We start from the raw sequence: 14,834 nt of genomic DNA, 5'->3' as shown, positions 1-14,834 counted from the left end.
TACCTTGAAAGAATGAGTAGAAAATTATCATTTCTATGTTATATTCTGGACAAAGGCCTGTTCCTCACTGTAGAAATTCAGTTAAGGCAACTCTTTGAGGTTTATAATAATTTCTTTGTTTTTTGTTAACTTGTCTCATTTTTCATAATGGATACATTCTCAGGGTGTCCCCCTGCTCATGTTAAAACTGGATGAGTTAGATCAATGTTGACTTTTTTTTTTTATTCTATCCAAAGCTTTAGATAGCCTTCATTATTAATGCACTGTAATGCATTTGGTAATGCTAGATAAACTAATAACAAGAAAGGTCACCACTTAATTAACAAAGACCTTTTGCATTTAAGATGATAATGGTAAGCTTGTTTTTCACTTCTGTTTGTCTCTTGTAGTCTCAGTGGCAATCTACCAACCAACCTGCTGAAAGGATTTTCCTGTTTTCCTCATCTCTGATCCCCCTTTGGTCTAGATATTAAGAGGAGCTTTTGTAAAATAGAAGAATATAGTGTGTGATTCATTAGAGAATTCTTCTCCTAGTACAGACCAATTATTAGTTTCAGGGGGATGAAGTATCCAGAACTGTATTAACTTTGTAATAGCACTGTGCTTCCACTACCGGAGAAGGAGAGTGGTGCATCTAGTACAGACCCTACGTTCTGCTATGGGAGATGTGTAGACTTACGCTCTAAGTCACTAATTAGCAATGTGGCATTCTTACTCTAGAATACTTTTAGACTGTTTATCAGACTGCTTATAATCCCATTTCCATGTCAGAACTCAATGTTATAAATTTTTAAAATCACAGAGAACTTGACATTGTTTTATTTCTGTGAATGCTCAGTTCAGGGTTGTTTATTTTAAAGAAGTGCAAGAACTCTTCTAGCTAGGATCTGCCATTCCTGCAGTTGCAACAAGAAAAGGCAGGCTGAACTACTGAAGCTTCAATTCTCACCATAGCATGTTATGTGAAAGCCTTTCTGCTCCATCCAAATGCAAAGGCACTTCATATCTTAAAGCATTTATTTCTATTTATGCTGGACTAGATGGAGTATCCAAGTGTTACTTTTTCCCAAGCAGTTCAATGTTTATATGTTGCTGTTAACATTAGAATAAGCACTAAGCCAAAATCATTTTGTCCCATAGACCTTGGATGAAGTTTATGTGAATTAAAGAAACTTTTTATTTGTTCATTTTTCATTGTTTTTTGTTTTTTTTTGGTGTGTTGTGTTTTGTTTTTTCTAAGTGAATAGAATCAGCTCTCTGTAGCTGTTAGGCTTCTCAGCAACAATTCTAGAGCAGTTCTTCACAGAGATTTTTAGAAATGAACCATCAGAAGTACACAGTTGACTATAGAAGGAAGTCGACTGTTCGGCAGGTCAGCTGCTGTTTTGGCAACTCATATCTGCATATTCTTGCCATGCAGCAAAGGTGAGCTAACTCTGAACAGAGAACCATTCAGGCAAGAGGAATTTGATGTAAAATGCTGACAGACTTGCTATGTTGCATTTATGTGTTTGTGCCATTGTTTATCACCGTTTTGCCTGATGAACCTTATCTGGAATAGCCAGATAAATTCTGTGGGTAAGTCCTTGTTCGGTTTTTTGTTTGGATACTCAGCTGAAGTCGGAGATACTTATTTATACCATCTGATTCAGGAACAATGGGAATAGCTTTCTCACAGGATTCTCTCTGCTTCTCTGGTGTCAGAGGAAATACCATGACTGCAGCTTTTCTCAGACTTCTATGTGTGGTTTTGGTTGAGGAGGACATTGTCACATGTACTTTGTTAATGATTTGGCAACATCAACAGATTTTCTCCAGAATTTTTCTTTAAGAGCATTTTCATATTAATATGTTTTTTTAGTTTTATGAAAGTGAGAAAATCACAGCAGAGTAGTCTTGTGCTGAGCTGTTCTGATATTTGCATCTCAGAAGATAAGCCGCCCTGCTGAAAGACTACACAGACATTGTCATACTGTTTCCATGCTGGAGGGTTCAATATATTTTGACATTATAGTCAGGTTGTCTGAAGGAAATTAATTTTTTTAGTGTTTCTGTAATTATGGTAGACTAAAGAAATGAAACTGGGATGAAGTGGCAACTTGAAGGCTAGGTAACACACTGTTTTTTGTTGTTTGTTTTTTTTTTTAAAAGAGAGTTTTGGTTTTGCACAATTTGCTTAAGGTTGTTTTAAAATTTATTACAGTTTTTTTGTCTTGTGCTTTATATTCCACTTCTGGCTCTCAAACTCAGTTCCTCTGGCCAGTAAAAAACACTTTTATTTTTCATCCCTCTATACTGCAGGTAGTGAAGTAGTACAGTAACAACAATTACCACTGTGTGGTAACAGCAAAACCCAGATTTTATTTTGTTTTTTCATGGTGTTCAGTTCAAGGCCTCATTGTGATGAGGAGCAGTTTTCATCACGACTTTCCAATCATGTCTCTGTAGGCCAACTTTATGATTCTGGAACAGCAAATTTCAGGGTGAAGTTCATGAGAAATAGAGAAGGAGACTCAATCAAAGCTTTGCACTATGGAATAATCTACAGAGAGAAGACAGAGCCAATGTCAATTACACTCAAGAAATTTGCTGATCCTATTATTTTTGTCAAAACTTTTTTTAAAAATTTCATAGCTTTCCAAGATGACAACTTGAGGATTCACATATGACTGTACTTGAGAGCTGGCTGATTTTTATTATTTTTTTTCTTTTTAGAGAGCACCTTGCACCTTTTTCTTTCTTTTTCTTTGGTAAATAAGGGCCCTACATCAGGTCTTGGCCTAGATGCTGAAGTTGCTAAATGTTTTCTAAACTTTGCTAACAAATTTATGGCACTCTCACATAAAAAAACCCAAACAACAAACTAGTAAAAGGGCAAATCTTGGAGAGGCAGTGTGCTGTACCGATATATTCTCTGTAAGTAAAATTTACCCAGTCAGAATTGTTGTGTAATATTTAGAATCTGTAGTAATTCTGTCAAAAAAGCCTAACATCAATATGTCTATATAATTTTCTTGTCAGTCAAAACAGAAGTCCTTATGTGCAAATCTGAGCTCATGTTACTTCAACATATTTTTTTTCCAGACTTGTGAGAAGCAGGGAATAGGAGGGTCCTCAAGAGATTTTTTTTCTTTTTTGACTGAACTTAGGATCTTTAGGAAAGAGAACAGTGTATCCCAAGTGTGACTGACTGGTGGAGAAAATTCCAGCATATGTGTTAATTTATTTACTTAAAAACAAGGCTTGAGAACCAGTTATAGTCTGTAGATTGGTTAGTAAGTAAAATGGGAATGCAGTTCTGTTTAAACCTGGCATTGTAAAATATATGCGCTGTGCACACTGGCTACAGAAGGAGGATCAAGGGCATTTACCGAGTACAAACATTTAACTTTCTCAGTGCTCCCAAATAACATTTCATGGCATGATATTTTCCACGTTTCTGAAGATAATTGAGAATACATGATTATATGTGTGAGGAAAGAATCTGTGACTTTTTATAAGGACAAATATGTGGTTTTGAGTATTGTCTCTGTGTAACTATTTGATTTAGCATTCGGGGCTCTGTGTGTATTTCATGTATGCATATACATACGCAGCTGTCCTGTACTGGGTTTATGCAGAATGGCTTAATAGTGAGTCATTAGAGAGGTGGCTCAGAGCTTGTAATTTACCTCCCCAAGTATTAAAACACCCTCCTATTCTTTAGGTGGAGCATTTAAAGTTTAGTTGAACAGCTTCCAATGAAACTGGCATTGACTGATACGATCATAGTGGTGAAATGGGTTCAGTGCATTCCTTTTGATCAATTATTCGTTAATTGTTATTCAGTTGGTGCTTAACAATACAGGTTGAATAAAATAAAAGCATAGGTTATGGATATTCAGAGAAAGAAAATTATTTTCTTTAAACTGAAAAAAGATCAGTTCTGGCTTTCACTGTCTGAATATTTGGAGTATCACCTTCTCTCTGTTCACATTTGTTTGTTCACATAACATACAATGCTTTTAAAGCATGACAATTTCTGCAAAAAGGTGTCCACCTACATAAGCAAATATTCATATTCTCCACAGTGCTGACAAGGGTCCGCTTCAGGCACCCTGCTTCTAAAAATGTGTGTACAAATAACAGGGAAATCAGAATACACCAAGAAGAATGATCAAAGATCTGTGACTTCTTACAAGGAAATATAGGAGAGCTTGGGTTGTTTAGTTGAAAGAGGAAATTTAGGGGAAATGTTAACAGCCTTCAGAAGCATGGCAAAGAGTCAAACAAATAAAAAGACAAAATTTGGATCAACAAAGAGCAGAGTTTGCCATCATATAAATTTTTTATTTGCAGAAGGATCTCAACTAGTCTGTTTACATTGGAACATTTGTACAGCCAACTTCTGTTTTGCACTGGGAGTTACCCAGACAGTGTGAGAATTGGTATCAAACACTTTAAATTACTGATTGCATGCTTTGAATAGCAGGTACTTAAGGCCATTGTGACTATGAAAACTTTGTGTGCGGTCCATAAAGTGGAATATGCTCACATAAAAAGGTACTTAAATAATATTGAATGCTGATAGTCTGTTCAGTGACTGATTCTGAACCTTTTAGGGACTAAATTATTCCCATGAACAGTCCAAGCACTCTCAGTATTTATTTTCACTTGTGAATCATTCAGGATTACTGTTTCCAGGTTTTCCTGTGTATTCAATCTGTATGTTTCAGATTATTTTCCCCTCCTAGTACTAGCTTGCATTAATTTTGTTAAAAATAATATGGTTATTTTCTGCTAATGTTTCCAGTCTGCCATGTCTTTATTTCTTGGTCCTTGTTGGTAGAACTGTTAATAAAGGGTTATGTGTTGCTTGGAAAAAGAAAATATATGCTGAACATCTTTTCCAGATTTTATCTTAAGATACTTCAGAAACATTGGCCTACTTACAATTGTCTTTCAGTGTCACAGGAATCTGCTAAATTCCGGAAAACTGGGAAGCAAAAAAAAATGTTGTTGCAATTTCTAAGTGGCTCTCTCTCCTCCCTTACCGTTTCCTTCCTCTTCCTGAAAGAATTTCACCGTCTCCCCCAAATCTGATTAATATTCATGGAAAATTAATAGGATAGATGTTATGAGAGAAAATTACTAGACTTCTAGATAATAACTTTGAGTTTAATGATGGCACATTGCTGCTTTTAATAAGAGAAGAAAGCAGGCTTGATGTATGAGTCCTGTGTCTTAAGTGTGAAGACTTCCAGTGGATGAGTGGAATACTGCAAAACTATGGTTTTCATGTATGATCTTAATATCCAAATTGTGAGAAATCCAGGTGTAAAATGGGTATTCGGGATCAGTATCAGCAGGTAGTAAACAATTAAAAAAAATATTTGCTGCATTTGTTTCTGAAACATCACCCAGTACTCCCATTTAGTAGAATAAATGATAAACTGCTGCAACTTGGAGCTACTGTATGCCTGTGTGTGACTGTAGAGATCTCTTAGCAGAGCAATGTAAGTTAGCCAGTTTTTTTGTTTAATTGAACTATCAGATGGTTTGTCTGTTCCTTGCTCAGTAGCAAGGTAATCAAACATTAGCAAGGAAAACATTTTTGAAAAAGTAAATTTTGCTGCACCTTTATTTATGTCATAAATTTCAATTTATGACTCTGGAGTATGTAACTCAATCCATGTTCAAACTTAGGGTATTTGGAAGTATATTTGACGTTTCAGTTGTGTCTGCAATTCAGTTTTCTATTGACTTACAACTGATTCTTTGTCATTTTATTAGGGAGAGGTGGTACATACAAGAAAAGAGCTAGCAAATTAAATGAGTGTAGGTACAGTAAAATAAGCAATGAAGAATTGTTGAGGGATTTGAGCTGCACATGTGTTTTCCATTTTCTCTCCATGGTGGTGGTGGAATGTTCTTTTATGCTGCAGGGGTTCAGAAGAATCACTGTGGGCTAAGGGAGACATGCAGGACATACAGAGGGGGCTGCATGTCAAATTCTGTGAGACTGAACCTGCTCCGCAGCATCCAGAAGGTGCCTCTGCAGAGGGAATAAAGGGGGGCAAAGGGGAGAATGTTGCATGCTGTATGCGTTTCAGAACCACTAACAGGCAAATCTAGCTTATTATTGACCATGTGATGGAGACTGTGACTGAAAGTCACAGTTCTAGATCTTTTAAAAGACTAGGTCAGTTACTTCTTTAACAGTTCTTCTTAAAGTGGAAGAATTTTTCATACAAAATACAGGGAGAGGAAGGTGGGGAATAAACACACAGAAATGGAAGCAATGATAATTCTAGAATCTGCAGTGAAGAGAGAGCTGAATAAATGCTAGGGAAAAGGCTGTTAATTCCAATGGTCTGTCCAGCTATTAGCTTTTTTCTTGTTCTGTATCTTCCTTCTCCTCCTCTCTCTTCCTCCCATTATTACTGCTTTTTTCTCTCTGACACACATCACAAAGATATTTTATGCTACCTGAGAACACAAAGAAAACATTGTTTGCTGTTACGACACCACCTACTTCAAGTGTTTTAAGAACGATCCCTTGCTAGTAACTGCAGTGAATGTTCAAAAGTTTTTGTTGTTTTTGTTTTTGTTTTTGCATTGTGTTTGAATTATTTTTGGACAACAATGGAGCACAATCTGAACTAAGTTCCTAAAATGTCTGAAATAGTGGTTAAATGAGGGAAAAGAGAGGGGAAAAAGGTCTCTCTGTAGATGACTTTGGAGATGTGGGCCAGATCTACTTGTACATGCCCAGGTGTACAAGGGAGCTTTAACTGCTGTAGCGACCTTCCAGATATCTTACTGGACTACCTGCTCAGTCTGTCAATGAGCAGAACATCTGGGATGAGGGGCCTTCCTGGCTTTTCTTGTGTGAACTCAATGCTTGCTCATCATAATCTGATGATTTTTGCCCAACTATTTTCAAGATGTACATGAGGCAATAAGATGTTTTTTGCCATTCTTGTTTTTAACTGATCCCAAATATGGCTATTGCTTCCTCCAGCTTTCTCTCATAACTTTCTCATACATTTTTCTGTGCTGTGCAGTCTTCCTACCTGATAAGCCATTTTCAAACTCTTTCTCCAAAGTCAAGTTTTTGTACCTGTTAGAGGCTTGAGTCTAATTCTGTAATGCCACCTGTTGCTTGGAGTCCTACTCATCCCACTCAGTAAAAAAAACCTGTAAGAAAGCATTTCTACTGTTATGACTGACAGAAACTTTTATCAGTTTTCTCCAGGTGGCTTCTAGCACACCATGCATCCATGCATGTGTATTTGAAACAGACTTTGGTTTTCCCAAATGCTTTTAACTTTTCTTGACAGAGCTACCCAAAGGATTTTAATTTGAACAACTATGGCCCCATAGTTCTTGTGCGGAAGAGACAATGAACAGTCATAATTTCCCTGTAAAAGTAATGATTTTTTGGACCACTACTATACCCTCTCTAGGCTGTCTTTTTTCTAGACAAAATCTGTGGGCCTTGCCCAATACCCACTGCTGTCTGGGTGAAATATCCTGGTCTGTGAACCAAAGTGCAGGGTACCTGATTGCATCCATAATTGCAGGCTTGTGAAATGGCCTGTGCCATGTATTCTGACTTCAGCCTGAAGTTTATGTTTGTACACAGTGATGCATATGGAGGCCTGATTAGGGTAGGGCACTAGCTGACAAAACAAGCATTGGGGCAATTAAGTCATCCAGACATAATTTTGAGTGCTACTGAAAAGGCTCATAGAGGAGACAACTCTGTGCAGGGCAGTCATTCTGGACCATCAGGCAATCAGAAAGAACAGTGCACCGGAAAGTTTATTATAAAAACAAATATACACACAAATACACACATGCAACCACTTAGCATAAGAAAAGCCCTGGCAGGAATCTTAAAAATGTGTTTATGGAATTGTCACACTAATGACAATGTCACTGAAAATATAGTTAAACCAATGAGTATTTATGAGAGAAAAAATTACTTGGGCCTTCTGACTGTTTGGGGCATTTGCAGAGCTTCTATCACAGCTGTAGTGCAGTAACACCTAGATATGGATGCTCACTGTTGAGTCTGAACCACAAAATTGAGCTTGTGAGGGAATGATATTTAGGGGCAAAATAATATTATTAGTAAGGGTGATGATGTAAAATTGTGGCACAGTTACAGAATAAACAGTGCTTTACACTTCTCTGAGTGTATCCTGGCTTCTCACTGAGCCTTGCTCTGGACAGAACCATGTGTACCAGTTGGTGGGGACATTTGGGATAACAGGGCGGCCTTTCCATGCTTGTTTCCCAGCTGTATTGGCTTGCTTGGTTTGGCACCTGTGGGCCCCTTCAGCATGGGAGGATGTAGGCCTGTAATTAGGAAAACACCTCAGGAAATGGTCTTTGTTTTATCCTTTTGTCATGTGTAGGAAAAAGGGTAGAAGGAGTAAGGTAGCTTGTGTCTGTCTTGTACCTTCAGCTTTCCTTGCCTGCACTGTAAATCCCTTTCATGTCAGAGATTATGATGTTGGACAGGTTCTTCCTGTCTATTTCTATGAAAACCTGATTCCCTCATCTATGCTGAGCTGCAATTTCCTAGCCCCAGTACAACAAACTGCTGTAAATGGCTAGAGGGAAAATACAACCTTTTCCTGTCTGAATGCCAGAGGTGCTGCCAAGAGAAGGTGTCAAGATCATCCTTCTTGCAGAAAAGGCCATGCTGTGTCTTTTAGGTAAGAACTATAAATGTTACACACTTTTTTTTCCATGTTGGTCTAAAATAGCCTCCAGACATAGTGTTTATAAAACCCTGGAGAGGACTAAGCGGTACTTAAATCTTTAGATGGTTCTTGAAAGCTGATATCTTGCACAGTCAAGGTAAATTTGAATTACCTTGTATGTGACTGTAGCTGAAATTCTAGACTACATGTGATAGGGGCAAAGATGTGATATAAGGCTTGTGTTTAGTCTGGGGAATTGCAAATAGTTTTCAGGGACATGTAATGCCTCTCACCTTGTTTTTTTTAAATGAGTTGGACAAATCGTGGAACTTCTTTCTCCTGTGTGATAGAATTGCAATATAGTGATAAATGTGGAAGATGTCTTTGGGCAGTTTTTGTCATCTTGATAGCTGGGTATTAATGCAGGCTGTTTCCCAATGCATAGTAAACCCTCTCTGAGTGAAAACATCTTGTCATGTTAATACCAAATTATATATACAGGAGTGCCATGATAGGTGCTAAGCTCTATGTGATGGCTAAGTTGTAGTCTTGATTGTTTGGTGATTATCTCCAAAAGTTGTGCTTTGTCTTAGGAGAGAAAATCCTGTGCATTCTTACATAATAAAAAAGGTAATTATTAGAGTTTGTCTTCTAGCCCAGATTTTGAGGATATGCCTGTCTGCAAGAAAAGGAGGAGGGAAAGCAATCTTTCTTCTGAAGTGACAAGCGACAACACCTCTTTTTTTTCCAGTTCGGTTTCCCAGGGATGCCTTGTCCAACTGGACTCACACTTTCCCAAAATAATTTCCTCTGGCTACAGACCAAACACGAGAACTTCAGGCAAGAAATGTTTCTTTAAAAAAAAGACTGAAAGGGTATCTATTGAGAGAGGGAAAAGATTACCAGGCTTATCATGATAAAAACAGAATGATATATGATAATGTTTATTTAGCACTTAGGACTAATAATTGCATTCAAACCAAATTCTGATTTTTATATGTCTGCTGTAGATTTTCTTCTGTCTAGTTGTCTGTATACATACAGTATGTAGGAATATCACATAGAAGGACCTTAGTGATATGTAAGACTTCTTCCCAACCAAATTCTGGCAATGCTCCATCCCCAGACCATTCACAGGACTCCTTCCCAAGGTCTCTGGTGGAAGGAAGTGGCACTGTTCAAGGCTTGCTGGCCTCATTGCTGTTTACTCACATGGGAAGAGCAGCTGGTCCAGTAAACAGCATAGGGTGGTGTAACCCTTTAATTCCAGTGTTTTGGTCACTACTTTGGCCATCTGTCAAAACTCAAAACCATCAAATTCAAAGCCCTCAGTGGCCATAGGTTGCAGCTGTTATAATAGCTGCATCTTCAGGCTTGGTATGTGCCTGTGGCAAAGGTGAGAGTTATGTTTTGGTTTTTGATTTTACAATAATGCCTAGATTCCTCAATCTGGATCAAGTCCTCTTCATTCTTTGCCTTGTACAAAAAAATGTAATGTGAAACAAGCCGTCTCCTGGGAAGTTCAAAATCTTGACAGATTTAGTAATCTAAATAGCTAAGAACATAGCAATTGCACTCTTTGTTAGAGATTTGCTACAGAATAAAGTAAAACACCTACATCCCAGCCACTGTTTTCTTTTAGTTGTGGAAGGATAAGAGGAAGGATTGAAATAAGAGAGCCAGCATTTAGAGATTTCTGTTAACAAAATACTAGATGGTGATGAAGGTGCATGTCACTGGACTATGTATAGTCCCTGCGTATCACCAATGGTAACCTTAAAAATAGGGATAAAGTAATCCGTTGGGTCAGTTGCCAAATTTCACATGGAAGCTTTGGTTTTGAAAGATCCAAGGGTGAGCAGTGGATGCAAAGTTTCTTTGCTTGAGTTCTCTTTGCCTTTTAGGGTTAGATTTCCTATGACCTGTAGCTTTGCAGGAATGGAATCTGTAGCCCTTTACCACTTGTGGAAGGAAAGATAGACAAGCCCTGCTGTCTGTCAGAGCATTCTATTTTGAGAAACTGCACAAGTAAATACTCAGCAACAGCATTACAGTGTCAGACTGTTGCATGTGTAAAGTGTAAAACATGGAAATGAGTAATGTGGCCCTCATACTTACAATAGTTTTTTCACATATGTAAGCAATCAGTAGACTCAAATAATGAAAATGATAGTGCAAAGAGGGTAGAGAGGACGTAAACCTGCTGATTACAAACAAGATTCCATTAGCTAAGAAGGGGTGTACATGTATTGTTGTTTAGAGTAATTTATTGCATCTTTAAGTAAGTGTCCTATTAAAATGTATAAAGTGTGTCTGAGCTTCTGCTAAAAAAATCTATTACAAGTCACTCATTTTCTGACAGACACGTGCTACTTTCTGCTTGAATTTCCCAGAGATGTTATCTTTAGATTCAGCAGTGTCCTAATTTGGGCATAAATATCTTTTCCCTTTTTAAAAGAGAAATTAAAATGTTAAACAAGCCAGAGTTGTGTTGTTGGTTTTTTTTTCTGCTAAGTCAGCCATATGATGTTGGTGACTTGCAAGATTCATCGAAACCTCACAAAACATGGATAGCAAGTGATGCTAATGGGGTTAATTTCTAAGTTTGTTGGGGGTTTTGTCGTTTTTTGTTGTTGTTGGTTTTGTTTGGTTTTTTTCCCCAAAGAGGTAATGAAGTGGATCAGGGCCTGTCACTTACCTGAAAACTGATTACAAGCAGGCATGATGACATATTTCACAGATCTGAGTATCTTTCTGGGGGAGCTTTCAGCCGTTGTAAGGTATCACTGTGGGATGCTGCAGAACCAGCCTCAGCTGAAAACAGCAGTAAGGCATTGGGGGTTTTCTGCCAGCAAAGAGGCAGATGCTGAAAGAAATGCTTCCTGTATGCATTACCCCAATTGTGCAACAGCCTCTCCAGGAAGGGAAAACATAAGCAGTCCCTGCCATGTCTGGTGGGCTAATTTGGTGGGTGTTGTGATGCAGGCATTTGTTCTCTTAGAACTAGAAGGAAACACATTTAAATTATGTATTTTGAACATTATATTCAAACCCTTTCAAATAAATAACTAATTATTCAGAATAGCTATTCCAAAAGAAGCTTGCTTTCTTTAAATATCTCCTGGGGCTTTTGTTCATCTGTTTGCTTGAATGCCCAAATCACATCCATCGTGGTGCCGCCCACCCTGGCCCTCCACTCCCACCCCCCAAAAAAAATATCATAATTACTCTGTAGCATAGCAGAAAAATCTTTCTAGGTGGAATTCTCCCAAAATGCATTTTTGTCTAAATTCCAGTGACAGTCAGTGGGGTTTGTGCTCTAAAACCAGTTGATTTCTTTTTAAAATCCTACGAATGAAAACAAATTATCACCTCGGTTTTACTGGGTAACATTTACAGAGCCTGCATGTAAGTTGTCTCCTCAGTGCAGAGGGAGCACAAAATGTTTTTAGAAATCTAGCTTGAAGTAGGGGTCATGTCAGTTACAGCAAAAAGTAATTGGTACCTTTCACTTCAGTGTCTTTTGAGTGAATGAAGCCAAAAATAAAGTGCTGTGTATTCAGCTAAATGCTGGTAGCCATGGAGGGAAGCAGCAGGTAATTGAAACAAAAAAAAGTAATAGCATGAGTCTCTTTTTGTTAAACAAACCAGTTTTGTCCAAGAAAGTAAAAGGCATGTGGTAACAATGAGTATAACTACCCTTCAGTTTTGCTGTGAGATGGTTACACTTAACAAAATACAGTGCAATTACCTGTTTAATCCCAGGTTTAGATTTAGAAATCGAGTAGGACATGGTATGAGTGAGGTAGTTTCTTTAAATGCATAAATGACACATAGGAATCTAGTTCTTCTGTCTTTCAAAATTTCTTCTTCAGTGTATGCTACCACCATTTATCCTTTCTCTGATAGCAGAGACTTTAAAATCTGCCAAAGGCATCTAATTGCTCTGACAGTTTTCCACTTCTCAGTTTGGTGCTGCAGACCCAAAGTGCCTATGCAGACCCAAAGTGCCTATTCAGACCCTGGGTGTGATGCAAGAAAGCAAATATTTGCCCCATTAAACAGAAATGTGGACAGAGGCAAGTGACTTGCCAAGTCATAGAGTGGAATCCTTTCATCGAAGCACTCTTGTATGGCTTTTGGATCTAAATGTTGACGCTTTGATACAGTGTCTACAGAAAGGAATGAGTAAGTTTGAAACAGAACTGGGCAAACATCTTGGTGCAATTACCTGTTTAATCCCAGTATTAGAAATCGAGTAGGACATGGTATGAGTGAGGTAGTTTCTTGTAAATGCATAAATGACACATAGGAATCTAGTTCTTCTGTCTTTCAAAATTTCTTCTTCAGTGTATGCTACCACCATTTATCCTTTCTCTGATAGCAGAGACTTTAAAATCTGCTCACAACCTGTGAAAGAACTTTGCTCACAAAACCTGTGAAAGAAAACATCATAGATACATGTTAGTATAGGTAAAGTTTTCTGGTCAAAATAAGTCCCTAAGGAAAAGTGACATAGATATGGTAGCCTCTTATTTCTGAAGGTTTGCAAATTAAACACTTTGAAACAAGGCATTTCAGACAGCAAAACCCCAGCTAAATATTTGGAAGTGTGTTTTCAAAACCATTGTAATTTAAAAAGCTCCTTTGATTAGACCAAAACAAAAATAAAAAGAAATATATCATCCCTTTTGTTTTGCTAAAACCTGAAGACATACATTGGTTTATATTGTCATGCTGTAACTTTCACAATTGTAGCAATTGCAAAAGGTATCTGTACAGCCTTGATCAGCAGTTCTTAGATCAGTGTGAGAGCTCCCTGACAGTGATCTCTTTCAAGTTAATACCTCTGTGATTGACCATGTTTTTATTACTGCAATGATGCTACCTACAGTTGCTGACCCTAGTTTGGCTGTTCATCTGTCTGAAGTTGAAGCTCATATAGTAGTTAGATTATAAATGGGAAAGGAAATACAATAGGATTTTGATATTTTTTCCTGTTTGTTTTTTTTTTTTAAAAGAAATTAGACAGCTATTAAAAGATTCCCACAAACCATGTACTCTTTGAATTTTACCAAAGTCCTGTTCTAAGAGCTTAAGTGGAATATGGGTTTTGCTGGTTGTTTTGCATGGAAGTCAGCTTTACTTTACATTAATTACTTTACTGCTTGCAGTACTCAGCTGTTTCTGGTAACTGACATTAACAGAACTATCCAACCAACAAGTATTTTCAGTTTAAATATGAAAGGAAAGAGAAAGCCTGGCTGTATTATGTTGAAACACAGTTGCTTCATTTTTTTCTCCTGACAGTGTTTGATTGCATCCTTCATTATTTCTGACAGTATTTAATTTCCATTTTGCTTTACCCTGTGCCTACAAAAATAAAAGGAGCAAAGTGACTTTAAAATAAAACACGCAAGACAACTGATTTACAAAAAAAAGAAAAAAAGGAAGGGGTTGCCAAACCAAAACCCTGAATTCAAATGCACCCTCACAAGGAGTTTCAAGAGAGTTCAGAACAAGACCTTGAATTTTGTGGCTCTGGTTATGCTCCAGTTTCTCCATAGCCCAACATCAAATATCTGGGCTCACAATTACACATGAAGTTTTAATAGAGTAAATGGATTGATTGGAAATACTCTGTGAAGAGGTTATGAGAAAAGACTTACATAGTAAGGGTGGCCAAGATGTAAGTCATTATTTCAGATGTGAAGCATTTGGCAACAGAAGGTGATTTTCATCAAAAAGGAAGTCCTAGTTCATTGTTTTTGGTCTGAGAATAATTTGGTTCTTTGTTTAATGATACTCAGTCTACCAGTAGACAAAAAATTACATAAATAGAATGAAAATTATTTTTTTCTTTAATTAAAATATCATCGCACCCTAAAGGGAAAAAACTAGTAACATTATTTTACAACCTTATGAAGTGTGAGATATGACCTGTTAATACGTGAAATTCATGCACAACCCCCCATGCAAAATGGGCCTATTTATTTCTGATTAGGAACTGGCACACTTGGCCCAAGTGACTATAAAGCTAAGTGGCTTTCCATGTGTATTATTGCAGTGCAGCATAGTTTCCACTGCATAGTTGTGCTAAACTGATGCTACTTTAATGCAGACGTGTATATACAAATG

This window comes from Falco punctatus, assembly GCF_963210335.1.
Source record: "Falco punctatus genome assembly, chromosome: 2".
Taxonomy (NCBI): Eukaryota; Metazoa; Chordata; class Aves; order Falconiformes; family Falconidae; genus Falco; species Falco punctatus.
This window is presented reverse-complemented; position numbering follows the sequence as displayed.